The sequence below is a fragment of the Hylobates moloch genome, unplaced genomic scaffold (assembly GCF_009828535.3).
Source record: "Hylobates moloch isolate HMO894 unplaced genomic scaffold, HMol_V3 SCAFFOLD_30, whole genome shotgun sequence".
Classification (NCBI taxonomy): Eukaryota; Metazoa; Chordata; class Mammalia; order Primates; family Hylobatidae; genus Hylobates; species Hylobates moloch.
In genome coordinates, this window is record NW_026652305.1 from 3,131,881 (window position 1) to 3,149,935 (window position 18,055).

Consider the following 18,055-nt stretch of genomic DNA (forward strand, 5'->3'; position numbering starts at 1 on the left):
TGCCTATTGGTTATATTTTGAGGCACCTTCATTCCTCAAGTGTGAATGAAAAATTGCATGGTTATGCTACCTTCTGGTTCTCATACCTTAGCCATTGTAATATGTTAGCTTTCTCATAAAAATATCCTTTCTTCCAAGCAATATTACATCAAGGAGTGTATATCCTCCCTGAGTTTCAAGGTGTCTTTGCTTCTCTGTGTTGGAAACTGGATAGTGCTAAACTTAACCTTTTTTTTCCCATTCTATAATCTTCATTGACCTTATAGACCAAATTCTCTATTAATAAAGATGCCCTGTCATCAACTACATTTTACGGCTAGGAAACTTGGTTTTGTGCCTTCTATCTATATAGCTGTCTCAAATTCTCCACGGAAATAGAATTCTTAGGTAATTTCCTAGCCTAGAAACTGAGCATTCATGCTAAAGTTTACTGAAGTCTTTCGGTGTGGCAAAAACAGTGGTGAGTTAAGAGAAAGTACAAGATAATGTTTACACATACAAACATTTAGTAGTTCCGCCTTATCAGTCATTTTGCTTGTTATACTTTCAGTTACCCCAGGTCAACCTTGACTCAAAAGTAGGTGAGTAAGGTATTATACAATAGGGTATTTTTAAAGGGAGAGAGAGAAGGAAAGACAATATCCATGTAAATTTTATTATAGTATTTTGTTATGATTGTTCTATTATTAACTACTGTTGTTAATCTCTTACTGTGCCTAATTTATAAATTAAACTTTACCATAGGTATGTATGTATAGGAAAAACGTAGTATATGTAAGGTCTAGCCATCTACTAGGAGTCCTTTTTTAAAAATTTTATTTTATTTTAAGTTCCGGGATACATGTGAAGGATGTGCAGGTTTGTTACATAGGTAAACAAACCTGTTTTGTTTGCTGCACCTATCAATGCATCACCTATGTATTAAGTACCAAATGCATTATCTATTTATCCCCCTGCCCCCTGAGAGGCCCTGGTGTGTGTTGTTCCCCACCCTGTGTCTATGTGTTCTCACTGTTCAACTCCCACTTATGAGTGAGAACATGTGGTGTTTGGTTTTCTGTTCCTGTGTTAGTTTGCTGAGGATAATGGTTTCCAACTTCATCCATGCCCCTGGGAAGGACACGATCTTGGTCCTTTCTATGGCTACATAGTGTTCATCTTGTATATGTACCACATTGTCTTTATCCAGTCTATCATTGATGGGCATTTGGATTGATTCCATGTCTTTGCTATCATGAATAGTGCTGCAATAAACATACAGGTGCATGTATCTTTATAATAGAATGATTTATATTCCTTTAGGTATATACCCGGTAATGGGATATCTGGGTCTAATGGTATTTCTGGTTCTAGATCCTTGAGGAATTGCCACACTGTCTTCCACAGTGGTTCAATTAATTTAGATTCCCACCAACAGTGTAAAAGCATTCCTATTTCTACACAGTCTTGCCAGCATCTATTGTTTCTTGACTTCTTAATAATCGCCATTCTGACTGCTATGAGATGATATCCCATTGTGGTTTTAATTTGCACTTCTCTAATGATCAGTGATGTTGAGCTTTTCTTCATAGGTTTGTTGGCCTCATGAATGTCTTCTTTTGAGAAGTGTCTGTTCGTGTTCTTTGCCCACTTTTTGATGGGGATTTTTTATGTAAATTTGTATGAGTTCCTTGTGGATTGTGAATATTAGACCTTTGTCAGATGGATAGCTTGCAAAAATTTTCTCCCATTCTGTAGGTTGTCTGTTTGTCCTTCTTTTGCTGTGCGGAAGCTCTTAGTTAGATCTCATTTGTCAATTTTTGCTTTTGTTACAATTGCTTTTGGTGATTTAGTCATAAAACCTCTGCCCATGCCTATGTCTGGAATGGTATTGCCTAGATTTCTTTCTAGGGTTTTTACAGTTTTGTGTTTACATTTAAGCCTTTAATACATTTGAGCTAATTTTTATACAAGCTGTAAGGAAGGGGTCCAGTTTCAAATTAGAACTCAGGATTAAGAAACTCACAAAAAAACTGCACAACTACATGGAAACTGAACAACCTGGTCCTTAATGACTACTAGGTAAATAACAGTAACCAAATCAGCATGGTACTGGTACCAAAACAGATATATAGACCAATGGAACAGAACAGATGCCTCAGAAATAACACCACACATCTATAACCATCTGATCTTTGACAAACCTGAAAAAACAAGCAATGAGGAAAGGATTCCCTATTTAATAAATGGTGTTGGGAAAATTGGCTAGCCCTATGCAGAAAGCTGTAACTGGATCTCTTCCTTACACCTTATACAAAAATTAACTCAAGATGGATTAAAGACTTAAACATAAGACCTAAAACCGGAAAAACCCTAGAAGAAAACCTAGTCAGTACAATTCAGGACACAGGCATGGAAAAAGACTTCATAACTAAAACACCAAAAGCAATGGTAACAAAAGCCAAAATTGACAAATGGGATCTCATTAAACTAAAGAGCTTCTGCACAGCAAAGAAACTATCATCAGCGTGAACAGGCAACCTACAGAATGGGAGAAAAATTTTGCAATCTATTCATCTGAAAAAGGGCTAATATCCAGAATCTACAAAGAACTTAAACAAATTAACAAGAAAAAAAAGAAACAATGCCTTCAAAATGTGGGCGATGGATATGAACAGATACTTCTCAAAAGAAGATGTTTATGCGTCCAACAAACATATGAGAAAAAGCTCAACATCACTGGGCATTAGAGAAATGCAAATCAAATCCACAATGACATACCATCTCATGCCAGTTAGAATAGTGATCATTATAATGTCAGGAAACAACAGATGCTGGAGAGGATGTGGAGAAATAGGAACGCTTTTACACTGTTGGTGGGAGTGTAAATTAGTTCAACCATTGTGGAAGAAAGTGTGGGGATTCCTCAGTGACCTAGAATGAGAAATACCATTTGACTCAATAATCCCATTACTGGGTATATACCCAAAGGATTATAAATCCCATGCACTTATGTTTATTATGGCACTGTTCACAACAACAAAGATTTGGAACCAACCCATATACACCATGGAATACTATGCAGCCATAAAAACGGATGAGTTGTCCGGGCGCGGTGGCTCACGCTTGTAATCCCAGCACTTTGGGAGGCTGAGGTGGGTGGATCACAAGGTCAGGAGATCGAGACCACAGTGAAACCCGTCTCTACTAAAAATACAAAAAAAATTAGCCGGGTGTAGTGGCGGGCACCTGTAGTCCCAGCTACTCAGAGAGGCTGAGGCAGGAGAATGGCCTGAACCCGGGAGAGATTGCGCCACTGCACTCCAGCCTGGGTGACAGAGCGAGACTCTGTCTCAAAAAAAAAAAAAAAAAAAAAAGGATGAGTTCGTGTCCTTTGCAGGGATATGGATGACACTGGAAACCACCATTCTCAGCAAACTAACTCAAGAACAGAAAACCAAACACCACATGTTCTTACTTACAGTGGAAGTTGAACAATGAGAACACATGGACACAGGGAGGGGAACATCACACACCGGGGCCTGTCAGGGAGTGTTGGGCTGAGGGAGGGATAGCATTAGGAGAAATACCTAATGTAGATGACAGGTTGATGGGTTCACGAATCCACCATGGCACATATACCTATGTAACGAACCTGCACATTCTGCACATGTATCCCACAACTTAAAGTACAATAATAAAAAAAAACCTATAATGCTTACATTAAAAAAAAGTTGAATTGTGTAGTTTTCAGAATGAGTTTTTAAATGTATTGCAGATAATGCATCATAAATGTCTTTAAAACATTATTGGTTCAGGAAAGTTATGTAGCACCAAATTTATCCTGGCACCTATAATAAATTTTTAATGTACCAAATGTTGTTTTGAAGACTTATCGCTTGCATAAAGCATTTCCATTTTTCTCTGGGAGTTTGAAGAAGAGGAAGTGAAGTCACTAAACAGTTCTCCTGAGGTGGAATTTACTTCCTCACAAAAATAAGCCTAATTACTCCTTGAATACAAAATTTACTGAAGTAACAAGAAGATTCATATGAGTACTCTAATATGTGAAATAGAAAATATTCAAAGTCTTATTGTCAAGATTCCATAATTAGGATTCTCTAAAATGAATAGTCATCCTTACTAGACATAAGGATAATTTACTCATACAAGAATTCATCCATCATTTAAATATTTCGATAGCCATAAAGCACAAAATTATTTTCAGGCTAGCAACTGAAGTTTTGCATTATCTCTTGTGGGGGATTGGTCAGTGTGATGGAAGAAGCTATAGGGAAAGAAGCAGACCTTTTGAAATGTCAGAAGGCTCTGCAAAGCTTGGGGGGAGAATAAGCTGAAGGCAGCTCTTCTCTTACCCTGAGGCAGAGGGCGAGGAGTAGGTACAAGGAAATATGAGAGAGTTTATCTAAATAGGCTTGTTTACTTACGTTGTCCAGAAACCAACCTTTGATCATCCCATTTGAGACTGCTGCCACAAGGGGGAACAACAATGTTAATTACCCACAGGTTGTGTTGGTTCCAGCCTTTTGGCATTATGTCTGTACTGAATAAAAGCAAAGAGCTCCAGCTTATTGAGACTGCTGACTCTTCGGCCACCTACTGCGGGGCAGTCCCTTAACTGCTCTTTCACTGGATACCTGTGTTTGAGTACTCCTTTCATCCGTCGCTCGGCCAGGGTGCGGACAGACCCAGCAATCTCTGGCAAAGGCTGAAAAAAAAAAGACTGAAGATGGCAATCTTAAGGTTGATTTTTAAAAAGCATCCACCTACTCGTTTTAGGAAAATTTTCGGATAAATGTGAGTAACAAAAATTAATATCATACATATTATCTGTACATATATGTAAGCATGTATCATGGAGACAATATTATGAAGTATTAAGGTGATATTTTTCCATTCTTACAGTAAACCAGATCCATCTAAAGCCATTCAATAGCATAGCTACAGTAAGACAAGGGCAAAAACTACTTCATGAAGTCGATAGAAATAATACAAGGAATACTCCCACCCAATTAGAAGGAAAATTAAAAAAAAAAAAAAATGTCTGTCTAAGAGACTGGAACACAGAAAGGAAAAGTGAAAGAATAAAGTAGTCAAACATGAGCGCTCTGGTTCCCTATCAAAACACACACACACATACACACACAGGACTGGGAGATTATACAAGAGATTGAAGGTAAAATTAGTAAAAGGCATTTACTAATTGCCCTTTTAGAAGAGTCCATTGTCATGCATAGCTTCTCCAAAATAAACAGGAAGTGATTAGTTACAGAAGGAGCCTCAGATATTGCTCACAAGCCTCCTGCAGTGACTATGCGGTGTAGCTAAAGTCTAGAAATTACAAACGTTTTGTGGCCAACACAAAACTCATCTGTGAGTCATTGCCTGGGGGACTTACTTGACAAGGGCTGAGAGAATTACCAGTAGCTTGAACAGCTTAAGGGTGGGACCAAGTACAGAATGAAGCTCTGACTCTGAAGAATTTGCACTACTAAGGTAGGACTGAGGCAACACATCTGTGCTCTAACTCAGCAGTCTCAAACCTTTTTGGCACCAGGGACGAGCTTTGTGGAAGACAATTTTTCCATGGATGGGGTGAAGGGGATGGTTTCGGGATGATTGAGTTGCATTATATTTTGTGCACTTTATTTCTATTATTATTACATTGTAATATATAATGAAATAATTATTCAACTCAGCATGATGTAGAACCAGTGGGAGCCCTGAGCTTGTTTTCCTGCAAATAGACAGTCCAATCTGGCGGTGATGGGAGAAAATTATACCCAAAATGTGTTGCTTATGTTCAGTCTACTCTGTATCTCACTTCGATTGTGGTCACTGCAGAAAATCCTGCTTCACAAAGACAGGGTGCTGGAAATGGAAGCAGGTTCCTCAGTGCTTTTGTGGCAATCTCAGGATATTCTACCTTGATTGTAATCCAGAATATATGGAGATCTGAAGTTGTATCAAATATATTTTTAAGGCCACTGTCATTTGTGATATCAAGCAGTTGGTCCTCTTCTAGCATGGCCAAAGTTGATTCACCCAGCTTATTCACATGTGAGTCACAGATCCATTCTTTCCCAGTTTGGGGGTCTTTTGGCAAAGTTGATAGGTGACTATGAACCAGCTGGGAGAAAGAAGGCCCTGGCTCAGTCTCTTTGAAAATCTCTGCTAATGTTTGATACATGTCAAAAATCCCAATATTCACTCATCACCCTGATAATTCCAGTTTGGCTTTGAATGGAGCCACATTATCTGCCAACTTGAACACAGTTGTCATTCTCTCCTGAAGTGACAGATTGAGTTCCTTGAATAGGGTGAATATGTCAAACAGGTAAGCAAGTTTTGCAGCCCACTCTGTGTCACTGAAATGTGCTGCAGTGGTGACTGTTTTTCTAAAAGAAATCTTTGGAGTGGCTCTCATAACTCAAAAATTCTGGCCAGTGGTCTACCTTTAGAAGGCCCGCCTGTAATCTCAGCACTTTGGGAGGCCAAAGCCAGTGGATCACCTGAGGTCAGTAGTTCGAGACCAGCCTGGCCAATATGGTGAAACCCATCTCTACTAAAAATAAAAAATTAGCTGGGTGTGGTGGCACATGCCTGTAATCCCAGCTACTGGGAGGTTGAAGCAGGAGAATCACTTGAACCCAGGAGGCAGAGGTTGCAATGAGCAGAGATTGTGCTACTGCACTCCAGCCTAGGTGATGGAGCAAAACTCCATCTCAACAAAAAAAAAAAAAGAAAGAAAGAAAAGAAAGTCATCTCAATTCTGTTTATAAGAGAAGACATGTGTGCTCTGCATCTATCTCCTCACAGAGCTGCGTGAACAGCTGTGAGTAAGGGCATGTACTTTAATGTGGTTGATCATTTGAATCACATCCTGCAACACGTTATTAAGTTCAGGTGACATTTTTTGGCTAGCCAGCATTTCTCTATGTATGACACACTGTGTAGACTCACATTCAGAAGCAACCTCTTTGATGCAAGTAATGAAACCAGAAAGCCATCCATAGCAGCCACTTCATCCACGCATATGCCAACACAAAATGGCCAATTCAGTTTTCCTGATAATGTAATCATTCAAATAATTGAATAGTTCCGCAGCTGTGGTGTGATTGGCAGCAAAAGTGTGCATAACATGTCCTCATCCTCCTGAGAAATATATCACACAAAAACAAGCATTGTTGCCTTGTTGTCAACATCAGTAAACTCATCAGTAAACCTGGATTGCGTACCACAGTGACTCATTAATCCTAACAATTGTGCCTCATTCTCCTCTGCTATTTCATCAATTTGTCTAGTTATGGTGCTAGCTGAAAGAGGAACATGTGCTACCTTTTGAACTGCAGCCACTCCTAAAGTTCACGGCAAACGTCCTAAGGAGCAGGCGGGGTCAACTCTTCACCAGTAGTAAAGGGCTTCTTAGCTTCAGCAATGTGGTTAGCCACTAAGAGTGAGGCTCTTTCTGCAGATGAATTTGATGAAGTGGTGGTCTTCAATAATTGCAGTTTTTCTTTGTGTTCACATTTTTTTTTCTTTTGAAAAACTCCAAGGGCCTGTCTTTTAATACAGGCTGCTTAGACTCCATGTGGCAAAGCAATTTTGAAGGTTTCGTGGCTTCCTTGGATAGCCAGTTACAACACAGAACACAAAGCAGAGAATGTGAATCACCTTTTGCAAATAACCCATATTTTAAGTAGGACTCTTGGAATTTTCTTTTAAATGTGGGTATGTTTTTGCTGGCACTCAAAGTCCTCTACTGTCTCATTATTGGATTTTTCTCTCTTTTCAAAGAAGCTCTCCGGTAACATTTGTTTTTTACTTATTCTGGCTAGGGTTAGCTTGAAGGCTTACCAATTCTGTGACTGAGACAAGTGCACAGTGCAGGAATGAGGCACAGGTGAAAGTGGTAAATAAAATAATGGGTGGACCATGTGCAGACTAAAATAAGTGTAGAATTCTGACTTAAAGCTTGCCACCAGAGGCAGCTTGTCACTTGCAACTCAATGATAGAATTTTGATATGAGTCCACAAGCAATTGATTTATTATGGTCTCTGTACAGTCAAACCTCTCTGCCAATGTTAATCTGTATTTGCAGCCACCACCCAACATGAGCATCACCGCCTCAGCTCCACCTCAGATCATCAAGCAGCAGATTCTCATAAGGAGTGGGCAACCTCGATCCCTCACATGAGCAGTACACAGTAGGGTTTGTACTCCTATGAGAATCTAATGCCACTGCTGATCTGAAAGGAGACAGAACTCAGATGGTAATGCAGCCAATGGGAATTGGCCGTAAATACAGATGAAGCTTCCCTTAATGGCCCATTGCTTACCTCCTGGTGTGTGGCCTGGTTTCTAACATGCCGTGGATTGGTACAACTTTATGGCCCAAGGGTTGGAGACCCCTGCTATAACTAAGAATTATTCATCCATACTTCAGCTTTCATTTTCCCCAGGACATGAAGTCCCATTTACCCCTACATGAAATATAGGCCTATATTTTATTCATTAACCTGTGTTCTTGTAACACTGCAGAAGTGAGTTATCTCGACTAATGGGGAAGATGTGTTCTATAGGGTCATTCAGGCCCCTGGTTCTTCCATCTTTAGGCTCCTCAATTCCCTAAACTGTCAGGATATCGTCTTTATCTACATATTTGAAACAAGGTTTCAAAGCATTATGCTTTTTAGCTCAAAAGAAGGGGAAAGAAGGATTTGAAGTCCAACAATTTCCCTTAAAAAAAAAGTGATATGTAAGTTGCACACATCATTTTATGCATGCCGCATGAGGAAATATGAGATGCAAGCAGGCTGTGGAAACTAGCTTCTAAGGTACGTTGCCATATTACCACATAATTCTATTACAATGGAAGAAAAAGAAAAAAGCTACCAATTTGAGTAAAAGTTGCTAGTCTACCATACTTAATTCTTGTCAAGAAGACTGAGTTTGTAAAGGATGAAGTTTCTACCACTACCACAGCAATTCTATAACCCTGACTTTCTTCACTATCTGGCAAGATGACAGATTCACAGAACATTGCACTGGCTGTATCAACTAAGAAAAAGCTACATTTCAGTTTCTGATTTTATTGAAATAATGAAAATTTGTGTCTATTACATATATATTCTATTAGACTACCTGTTTAAATTAATTGTGTTTCTTGGTGTATTATATTTCTTGAGACTCTAATACCATTTCCATATCATGGTCTGAGATTCCTGCATGATTATTGGTGTGAACTGAATGTTTGTGCCCTCTTCCAAATTCATATGTTGATGTCCTAATTTTCAGTGAGTTGGTATTTGGAGGTTGTGTTTTGGGGAGGTAATTAGGTTTAGAAGAAATCACGAAGGAGGAGCCCTCATTATGAGATTAGTGCCTTTATAATAAAAGAAAGAGAACGTGCTTCCTTCTGTTTCCACTAGGTGTGTACACAACCTGAAGGTGGCCATCTGCAAGCCAAAAAGAGAGCCTTTACCAGAACCTGACCTTTGCTGGCACCCCGATCCTGCGTGATCCAGCCTCTAGAACTATGAGAAATAAATTTCTGCTGTTTAAGCAACCCAGTCTAAGATATTTTTGTTGTAGCAGCCTGAACTGCCTAAAGAAACTGTGGTCTTGTAAATTTCTCCAACATCATCTCAAATCACTCTCCGAATTGCTCACTCTTGTCCAGGCACGTAGGTCTCCCTGTGTTCCCAGAGCATGAGAATTCACTTCCTTCACCAGAGGCTCCGAACTCTCTATCTCCTGTGTTTTAATCATACTCTAGTTCTTCACCTACCTGGCTCCTTCTCATCCTTCAGGTATCTTACATAGCACCTCTAGAATGCGCAACACATTTCATGACCATTCTATCTAAAACCATACTTTCCCTGTTTACTTGGTTACCATAATTAATTATTTTATTTCCTTCACTGAACTTTTCACAATCTGTAACTGTTTTTTTTATTTAATAGGGCATTGCTTGTCTCCAACGTATAAATGTAAGTTTCATAAGTGTGTAAGAATCTTCGGTGCCTTTGTCACCCTGCCATTCTTTCTGCCAATTACAGCGCATGATACAAAGTGTTATTTAAAAATATTTGTTGAATGAGTGAATTGTATGGATAAGCTCTTCGAAAAACAAATATACAGGTATGTGCATGTGTATACTGTGAGCTAAGTCATACTATTTCTCAATAAGTAGACCAAAAGGATCTTACTTACAGAACTCTAAGGCATTTTTTCATAAGTATTGATAATTTATGACTATAAAACACCATGTTGTTGCCCTTGAGTCATTATGTAATCCAGCTAAAAGTGGATTGCTGGTGACTAAACCAACATTGTTTTACATTCTGTTCCATGATGAATTTGTCTAAGTTCTCAAAGAGAACATATGCCATAGTAACCCTGTCTTTAAGCAAATTTGTATTGTTTTATATTAGTTCTTGGATTTTATTTTTATGTTTCTTTGAAGGATTTCGAAGGAGCAAATTTCCATAAAGATGGGGCTTAAATTACTATAGCATCAGTAACTACTCTTCAGACTACATGATAAGCAGCATGATTGGGAAGAAGTGTTATTATGCTGTCCTATAGAATAGTATAATATAGTTTTTCTAATGAGTAGTCAGATTTCCTGCATGTTAAATGACCTCAGGCAAGTGATGAAAACTCTCAAAGACTTCAGTTTCTTCATCTACAATAGTGAGAATAATGCAGCCCCAATATCTTAGAATTGGTGTGAAGAGCTTCAACTGACACTGTAAATGTTGCCTTGCTTAAACCTACTAAAAACTACGTGAGCTAGAAATGATAATATCCATTCTAGAGATGACAGAATTGCAGCTCATAAAGGTGAAATGCCCTACTATCACATAGGTTGTGGAAAGCAAAACCATTTTATTTTCAACATACTCACATTTTTGTGTCCCTAATTAGAATTCTTCATTTAATAATTCTTTCATTTTAGATAATCTGGCAATGAGCACCATAGAAGAAGTCTCTGAATTATTTTTTTCTCTTATTTGAAATTATTGGTGTGTTGTTAGTTAAGCCAGTGAGGATGAGGATAGGAGAAAATGAGAAAAGAAAGAGAGAAACGTGGGAGAAAGTCAGATAAGAAAGTCTGAAGTGCTAATGATGCTGTATGTTTTAGCAAAATTACACAAGTAAGTCATCTCTGTTTCTTTTATTTCACTAAAATGCCCAAGTAATAGAACCTTAGTACTTTTTCATGTATTTTTAAGATACATGAAGAAGTCAGTGGAGTGTGTGAGAGAATATCTGCTGTATTTATATTTACTTTTTGTTACAAATGAAAGATAGTATTTCAACTCCAATTATGCGGGGTGGGAAAAAGCTTTGTCTATTTCACTCTCTTGCTTTCAAAAAAAAATATTCTGGAGCAAAATTTGAGACTCCCATTCCTCTATAGTTTTCTATATCCACTTTTCTTTCATTCTTGCTGTCTCACTAGAAGCCAAAAGTTACTAATTGAAAAGAATATAAAGTTTTGAGAGCGTTAGAGGTGAAAGCTATTTCAATTACGATTTTTGCTGCTTTAACATACTTCCAGTTATGAATGAGTCTGTACATTAATGTTGTTAAATAAAAAGTGTCTATTTCAGAAACATAATCAGCATATTTTACAAATAACAGACCCAGAGTACAATAGACATTTAAGGTAAATGTTAAGTTGATCTATTAAAAAAAAAAATTTTAGATTTTTCTCTTTATTAATATTCTCTCCCTTTGGCACTACTAGGGTGTTCTGTTCAATTTGAACATCATCATTTGAGACTTAATAATATCCACCCTTTATTGGTTTCTCCTCTCACACATGCATATAAAAATAACTTACTCCTCTCTTGTCCTGCAACCTCTCTGGCTTAACTCCCGAACATCACTGTGCACAAGGATGCAAGATAGATTCTTACAAGGTAACTGCTTCATCTTTTTCTGCCTCTCACCTCCTAAAAGGGCACCAGAGGCAAATTGAACATTGAATTATCAAAGATAAGTAATTTATTTTCCGAATAGTTCTCTATGGGAAGAGAGGAGCCTACCTCTTACATTCATTTGAAGGGCTTATGGTTATGTGATTCTCTTTCAGCACTCCCCACAGAGAAGCCCTGGGTAGCAGCTTATCTTCCCTGTCCTTGAGAGCAGCATCCAGTCAAGTTGGTTACATGCCTATTGTGCTGTTGAATTGCATAGAATTGGATCTTTAAACAATGTTAGTTGATTGCCTTTTGATGAATTTGTCTAAGTTCCTCACATTTTTTTTGTCTCCTCATATAACTGGAAATATACATATATTTTATTGCATATATATATATATTATATATATATGTAAAACCAGGGATCTTAAGGAATTGTTTTTTTAAAAAAAATCTTAAAAATTAGTACGGTAGCAAAAAGAAAACCGAAGATTCTGAAACACACAAACAAACAAACAACAATGCAGCTAGTCCATTGTTCTATTCCCCATGTCTGAAAGTGATCTATCTACGGGAAAATAACTCTGGGCATCATTTCAGTAAATGAGAAAGGAGCCATGGGAAAGAAGATTTACTCCACTGTGTTGCCATAGAATACAGCATAACCACCTACAATGAAACCTCAGCAGCTAAGACTGCTCGCACAACAATAACTTACAATGTGATTGCACAACTCACCAAAAATGTCCAAAACAACAGCACTAATAGCTGCTCCAGGCAATAAGCTCTAGAGAGGAATAACCAGTTGTGTTTTTGTTTTTGCAGAGATGGCTTTGTTGCTTCCTTGAGGCTACATTTGTAAAAAATATTCTGACCACACTCCACCTATCTGAAATATGCCAGAACACCTGTCAATAAGGGGCAGAGTTTAAACTATGGTTATGTATGTTGATTGAATATACAGCTTTGTTTCCGATTAGCTTGCTTCATTGGCCTAATTACTTTATCTTTCTAAGTCTGAATGTTATATTTGTCACTTAAAAATAGATTTACCTTATAAAATTGGCATATTCTAGGGATTTCAAAAATGTCTTTACATAGAAAATGCTGAATAATTTATAACCATTACTATGAGTTTCAATTTTTGAATCTTTTCTTCTTGTTTTATTGATTCTTATTTGTTGGAAATTTAATAACCATTCTTAAATTTACATTAGCCAAATTAAGCAATTAACTTTACTTTGAGAATGACCAACAATGAAAACATTACAAAACCAAACAAAAAACTAAACTAACAGTAGCTAGTAATAATAGGTTACACAAAATAGAAGTGTTTGTTTTTTCTTCTCATTCATAGAAATTTAATATAGAAAAAGAAAATTTAGGGCTAAAATTGCAGCTCCTAGAAGGCCAGGCCCTTTCTATATTGTTTGCTCTATTACCTTTCAAAAACATAATTTTAATAATAGTAATAGCAAATATGTTTTTACTATTTCCTATGGGCCATGAACATAGTAAACAGCTTTACTTATAGCTCGCTTAACACTCAAAATAATCAGAATACTATTCCAATGTTACATATGGAGTTACTGAGACACAGATAACACATATACAGTTGACCCTTGAACATCATGGGGTTGAAATGTGTCAGTGTACCCACAAATACATTATTAAAAATAAGTATATTGGAAAATGTGGGGGAGCATTTGTGACAATTTGAAAAGAAAACTTACCAAAAGTTATGTATGTCATGAATGCATAAAGTATGTCTAGATAATAATTGATTTTATCATTTGCTACCATGAAATTTACACAAATTTGCTACCATGAAATATACACAAATCTATTATAAAAAGTTACAATTATCAAAATTATGCACACAGTTACAGACCATACATTGCGTCATTTGCAGTAAAGAGAAATGTAAACTAACATAAAGATGCATAAAACATACATGCATAAAATTAACTGTAGTGTGTACTGTTGTACTATAATAAATTCGTAGCCACCTCCTATTGCTACTGTGGTAAGTTCAAGTGTTAAATGTGCTTAAAATGCCTGCCATGTGATGTTCATCATCTCTGTGTGAGCCGTTCATTTCTTCAGTAAATTGTTCGTAGCAATGAAAAGTGATATCCCATGGTTCTTGTGTATTTTTCATTGTATTTAGTACAGTACTTTAAACCTTGAGTAATATCATGGGACCCATATGAAGTGCCACTAGTAATGCTGAAAGTGCTCCCAAGAATTAAAGTCATGACAGAACAAGAAAAATTTGAACTGCTTTATATGTACCACAGATTGAGATCCTCAGCTGAGGTTGCCCACAATTTCAAGATCAATGAATCCAGCATGAAGACCATTGTAAAACGGAAAAGTAAATTTATGAAGACTGTGCTACAGCTACACCAGCATGTGTGAAAACCTTGCACATTTTGTGAAATACCTTTACATTTTGTATTGAAAATGCAGCTTTCATGTGGGTGAAGGATTGCTATAAGAAAGATGTAACTATTTTACTCTAATATGATTTGAGAAAAAGTAAAGTCATTATATGACAATTTAAAGCAAAAAGGAAGGTGGAGAATTTAATGTCAGCCAAGGATGGTTTGATAAGTTTAGAAAAAGATTAGGCTAAATAATGTCAAGATAAGTGCAGCAGCTTCTGCTGACCAAGAGTCAGCAAATAAGAAAATCACCAAGGAGAAGGATATCTGCCTGAACAGGTTTTTAATGCAGAAGAAAGTGACCTGTTCTGGGTGTGGGGTGGGGGGAAGGCACAAAGAACATTCATTAGTAAGGAAGATAAGTGAGCACCAGAATTTAAGGCAGAAAGGGATAGGCTAACTCTGCTGTTTTGTGCACATATAGTCAGGTTTATAATTAGGACTGCCCTCATCTATAAAGCTACTAAATCCCAAGCCCTGAAGGAAAAAAATATACACACCAGCTTCCAGTCATTTATTTGTACTACAAGCAGACCTGGACAACAAGAACACTTTTTCTGGATAGCCTCCCATTGATGTTTTGTCCCTGAAATCAGGAAGTACCCTGCCAGTAAGGAAATGCCTTTTAAAGTTTTTTTGATATTATACCATGATTTTGGCCACTGAGAACCCCATTGAGTTCAATATCAAAAGTGTTAAAGTAGTCTATTTGCCATGAAACACAATGGCTTTAATTCAGCCTCTAATTAAAAGTCATAAGGACCTTTACGGTTCATTATACATGGTACTCTATGGAAACAGTTGTCATCACTATGGAAGAGAACCTTGAAAGAGAGAACATCATAAAAGTCTGGAAGGATTACACTATTGAAGATGTTGTCCTTCTTATAGAAAAAGCTGTGAAAGCCATAAAGCCTAAAACGATAAATTCTTGCTGGAGAAAACTGTCCAGGTGTTGTGCATGACTCACAGGATTGTCAACAGAGACAATTAAGAAAATCATGAAAGAGATGCTGGATATGGGAAAACAAAGTAGGGGATAAAACGTTTCAAGTTATGAATCTTGGGGAAATTCAAGAGCTAGAAGACAGCATACAAAATACATACATAAATTAATTTAATTTAATTTAATTCTGGTGCTCACTTCTCTTCCTTACTGATAGAGATGAGTGCTTTCAGACTAGTGTCAGATGGTGAGGAAAAAGATATAGAATTAGCAGTACCAAAACACAAACTGACAATTACATAATCTATCAGAGGGTTCTGATTATTCAAGACTGCTTTTGCCTTTTTTTAGGATATGGACTTTTGTATTATATGGGCACTGAAACTGAAGGAAATTGTGGAGGAAGGACTGGTATCATATAGAAATATTGTTAGAGAAATAAAAAATAAAAAAATGTCAGGCAGAAATTGCAATGTATTTCCATAAATCTACACTGAGTATGCACACCTGTCTTGCTTTCCCTTTCCCTTCCTTCATCTCCTTCTCCTCTGCCACTGCTGTGACAAGACCAAGCCCTCTTCCTCCTCTTTCTCAGCCATCTGACGGCCATCCTAGCCACCTCCATCAACATGAAGATGATGAGGATGAAGACCTTTATGATAATCAACTTCCACTTAATGAATAGTAAGTATATTTTCGTTTCCTTATGATTGTCTTGATAATATTTTGTTTTCTCTAGCTCACTTTATTGTAAGAATACAGTATTTAATAAATACAACACACAAAACATGTGTTAATTGACTTTTTCTTATCGAAAAGCCTTCTAGTCAACAGTAGGCTATGAGTAGTTAAGATTTTCAGGGTCAAATATGATATGTAGATTTTCAAATGCATAGGAGGTAGGCACCCCTTACCCCTATGTTGTTCAAGGGCCAACTTTATTGTCCAAGATCACACAATCCAAATATTTGTTTTGGCTAAAACTGCCACATCGGCATTCCAGCAAACAAGAAGAAGGAAGGACACAAGGAAAGGCATGACTTTAGGACACTAATTAGAATCCAGTGCAATATTATCACACTGACCTCAACTTAGTAACAAGTAATACTTTGTTGCAAGGTGTACTGGGTAATGTAGTCTTTATTCTGAGAGACTATGTGCCTAGTTAAATGCTGGAAGTTGCCTATTAAGGAAGAATGGATGTTGGAGAACCACAGGCTGTTTCTGTTACATGGATGCCTGCACTTCTATTAGATTTTGTCTACATGGATACAAGATATTCTTTATTCAAGCCTACTTTTTAAAATTCTCCTCCTGGAATAGTCCTCCTGCTTATAGCAGATCTTAGTCAACCATTTCCAGAAGGTGAAGGCATTGTGTATTCCACACAAAATATTTTCTTCAAATCATCAAATCAGGTCTCCCTCAAAATCTTTTCCACTAGTAATTTTACTTTTTAATTTGTTAGGCTAGAAAAGCTAGTCTTTTTTCAGGCAAGTTCAGAAACTTGGAATGTCTGATCTGTCATTTATTATATACGTTGAAAGTATATAGCATTTCCCAGACACTTTTTACGGATACTAGTCTTGAACAGCTAAATAAGACAAGTCCCTGTTTTCACAGACGTTACACTCTAGTGGGGGCAGGGGGTGGAGGAACCAAACAAAACTATAAGAAAGAAATAATTTGAATTCCTATATTGTTTGCTGAGTGGTTAATATATGCTATATCTCCTACTTTTAAGAAAGTTAAAATTTATGTGAGAAATAAATATATAGTATTACAAAATAAGTGTAGGTTTCAACTAATAACATAAGTGACCATCATTGTAGGTAGTGTCAAGAACTGTGAAGGGCCTGAGATTTTACTCCCCTTGCAAACCGAGAAGTTTCCTGCCACAGTTTCACAGATCATGGTACAAGACACGAGACTCTTGTGTCAGAGACAAATGTCATTGCTATTTATAGAATAAGAGGCAGCATGAGATGGACCTTCACATCAATTAACCCTTGCTTTCAAATCCTATATGGGTGATCTGGAGTGACCCAGGTCATTACAGTATACACAGTGGATTTGTGTCACAAATGAGTAACCCCAAGTTTAGGAAGGTCCAGTTCTTTAAAAGGCCTGCTACCAGACTGCCCACCATTTGCCTTGAAATGGAACAGGTTAGGGAACAAATATCTCTGCTCTGGAAAGAGACACTTTTTCTGTCTTATAAGACAGTTTGCTATACAAACATCTTTGAAGAGAGAGCCTAGAATAGCAGCTGATTCAAAATATGCATAAACCTTGTCTCCCATAGAGAATTGTCTCCCCAAAGATATATGAGACCACAGAATGAGACATTGAGCTGTGTTTGCGTAATCAAAGTGGTGCAGGCATTGAAACAACCAAAACACAAGATCAGTATTTTATTCCAGATACATAAAATGAGCATGTTTATGGTATATTATAAGAGATGATGGGAATGAATAGTAAAGAGAGCTTTAAGTGCGTTACAGCAACCATATTTCATTCTGAAGAATTCATGAAGTCAATTAAACAGGAAACATGTATAGTGAAAGCAAAATTTGGGGAAATTTTATAATGAACTTGCTAGGGTGAAATCATCACCATGGATCATGGTCAGAGACGTGTTGCACAGGGAGAATCCATTGATTACATAAGAGCAAAGAAGATAAATACATCCGGTGTATTTCCAGTGTCCTGAGCTTAAATAACCATG

General features: G+C 37.2%; 1 long non-coding RNA gene across 2 annotated transcripts in view; it reads right to left on the reverse strand.

The window, feature by feature from the left end:
• Positions 1 to 4,591: 4,591 nt before the first annotated feature.
• The window catches only part of LOC131382487 (uncharacterized), a 131,130-nt gene continuing 117,666 nt past the window's right edge, over positions 4,592 to 18,055 (reverse strand). For both annotated transcript variants that reach the window (XR_009212007.1, XR_009212009.1), the window contains one exon: positions 4,592 to 4,708. This is a non-coding gene — a long non-coding RNA (uncharacterized LOC131382487). The remainder of the gene's footprint in view (positions 4,709 to 18,055) is intronic.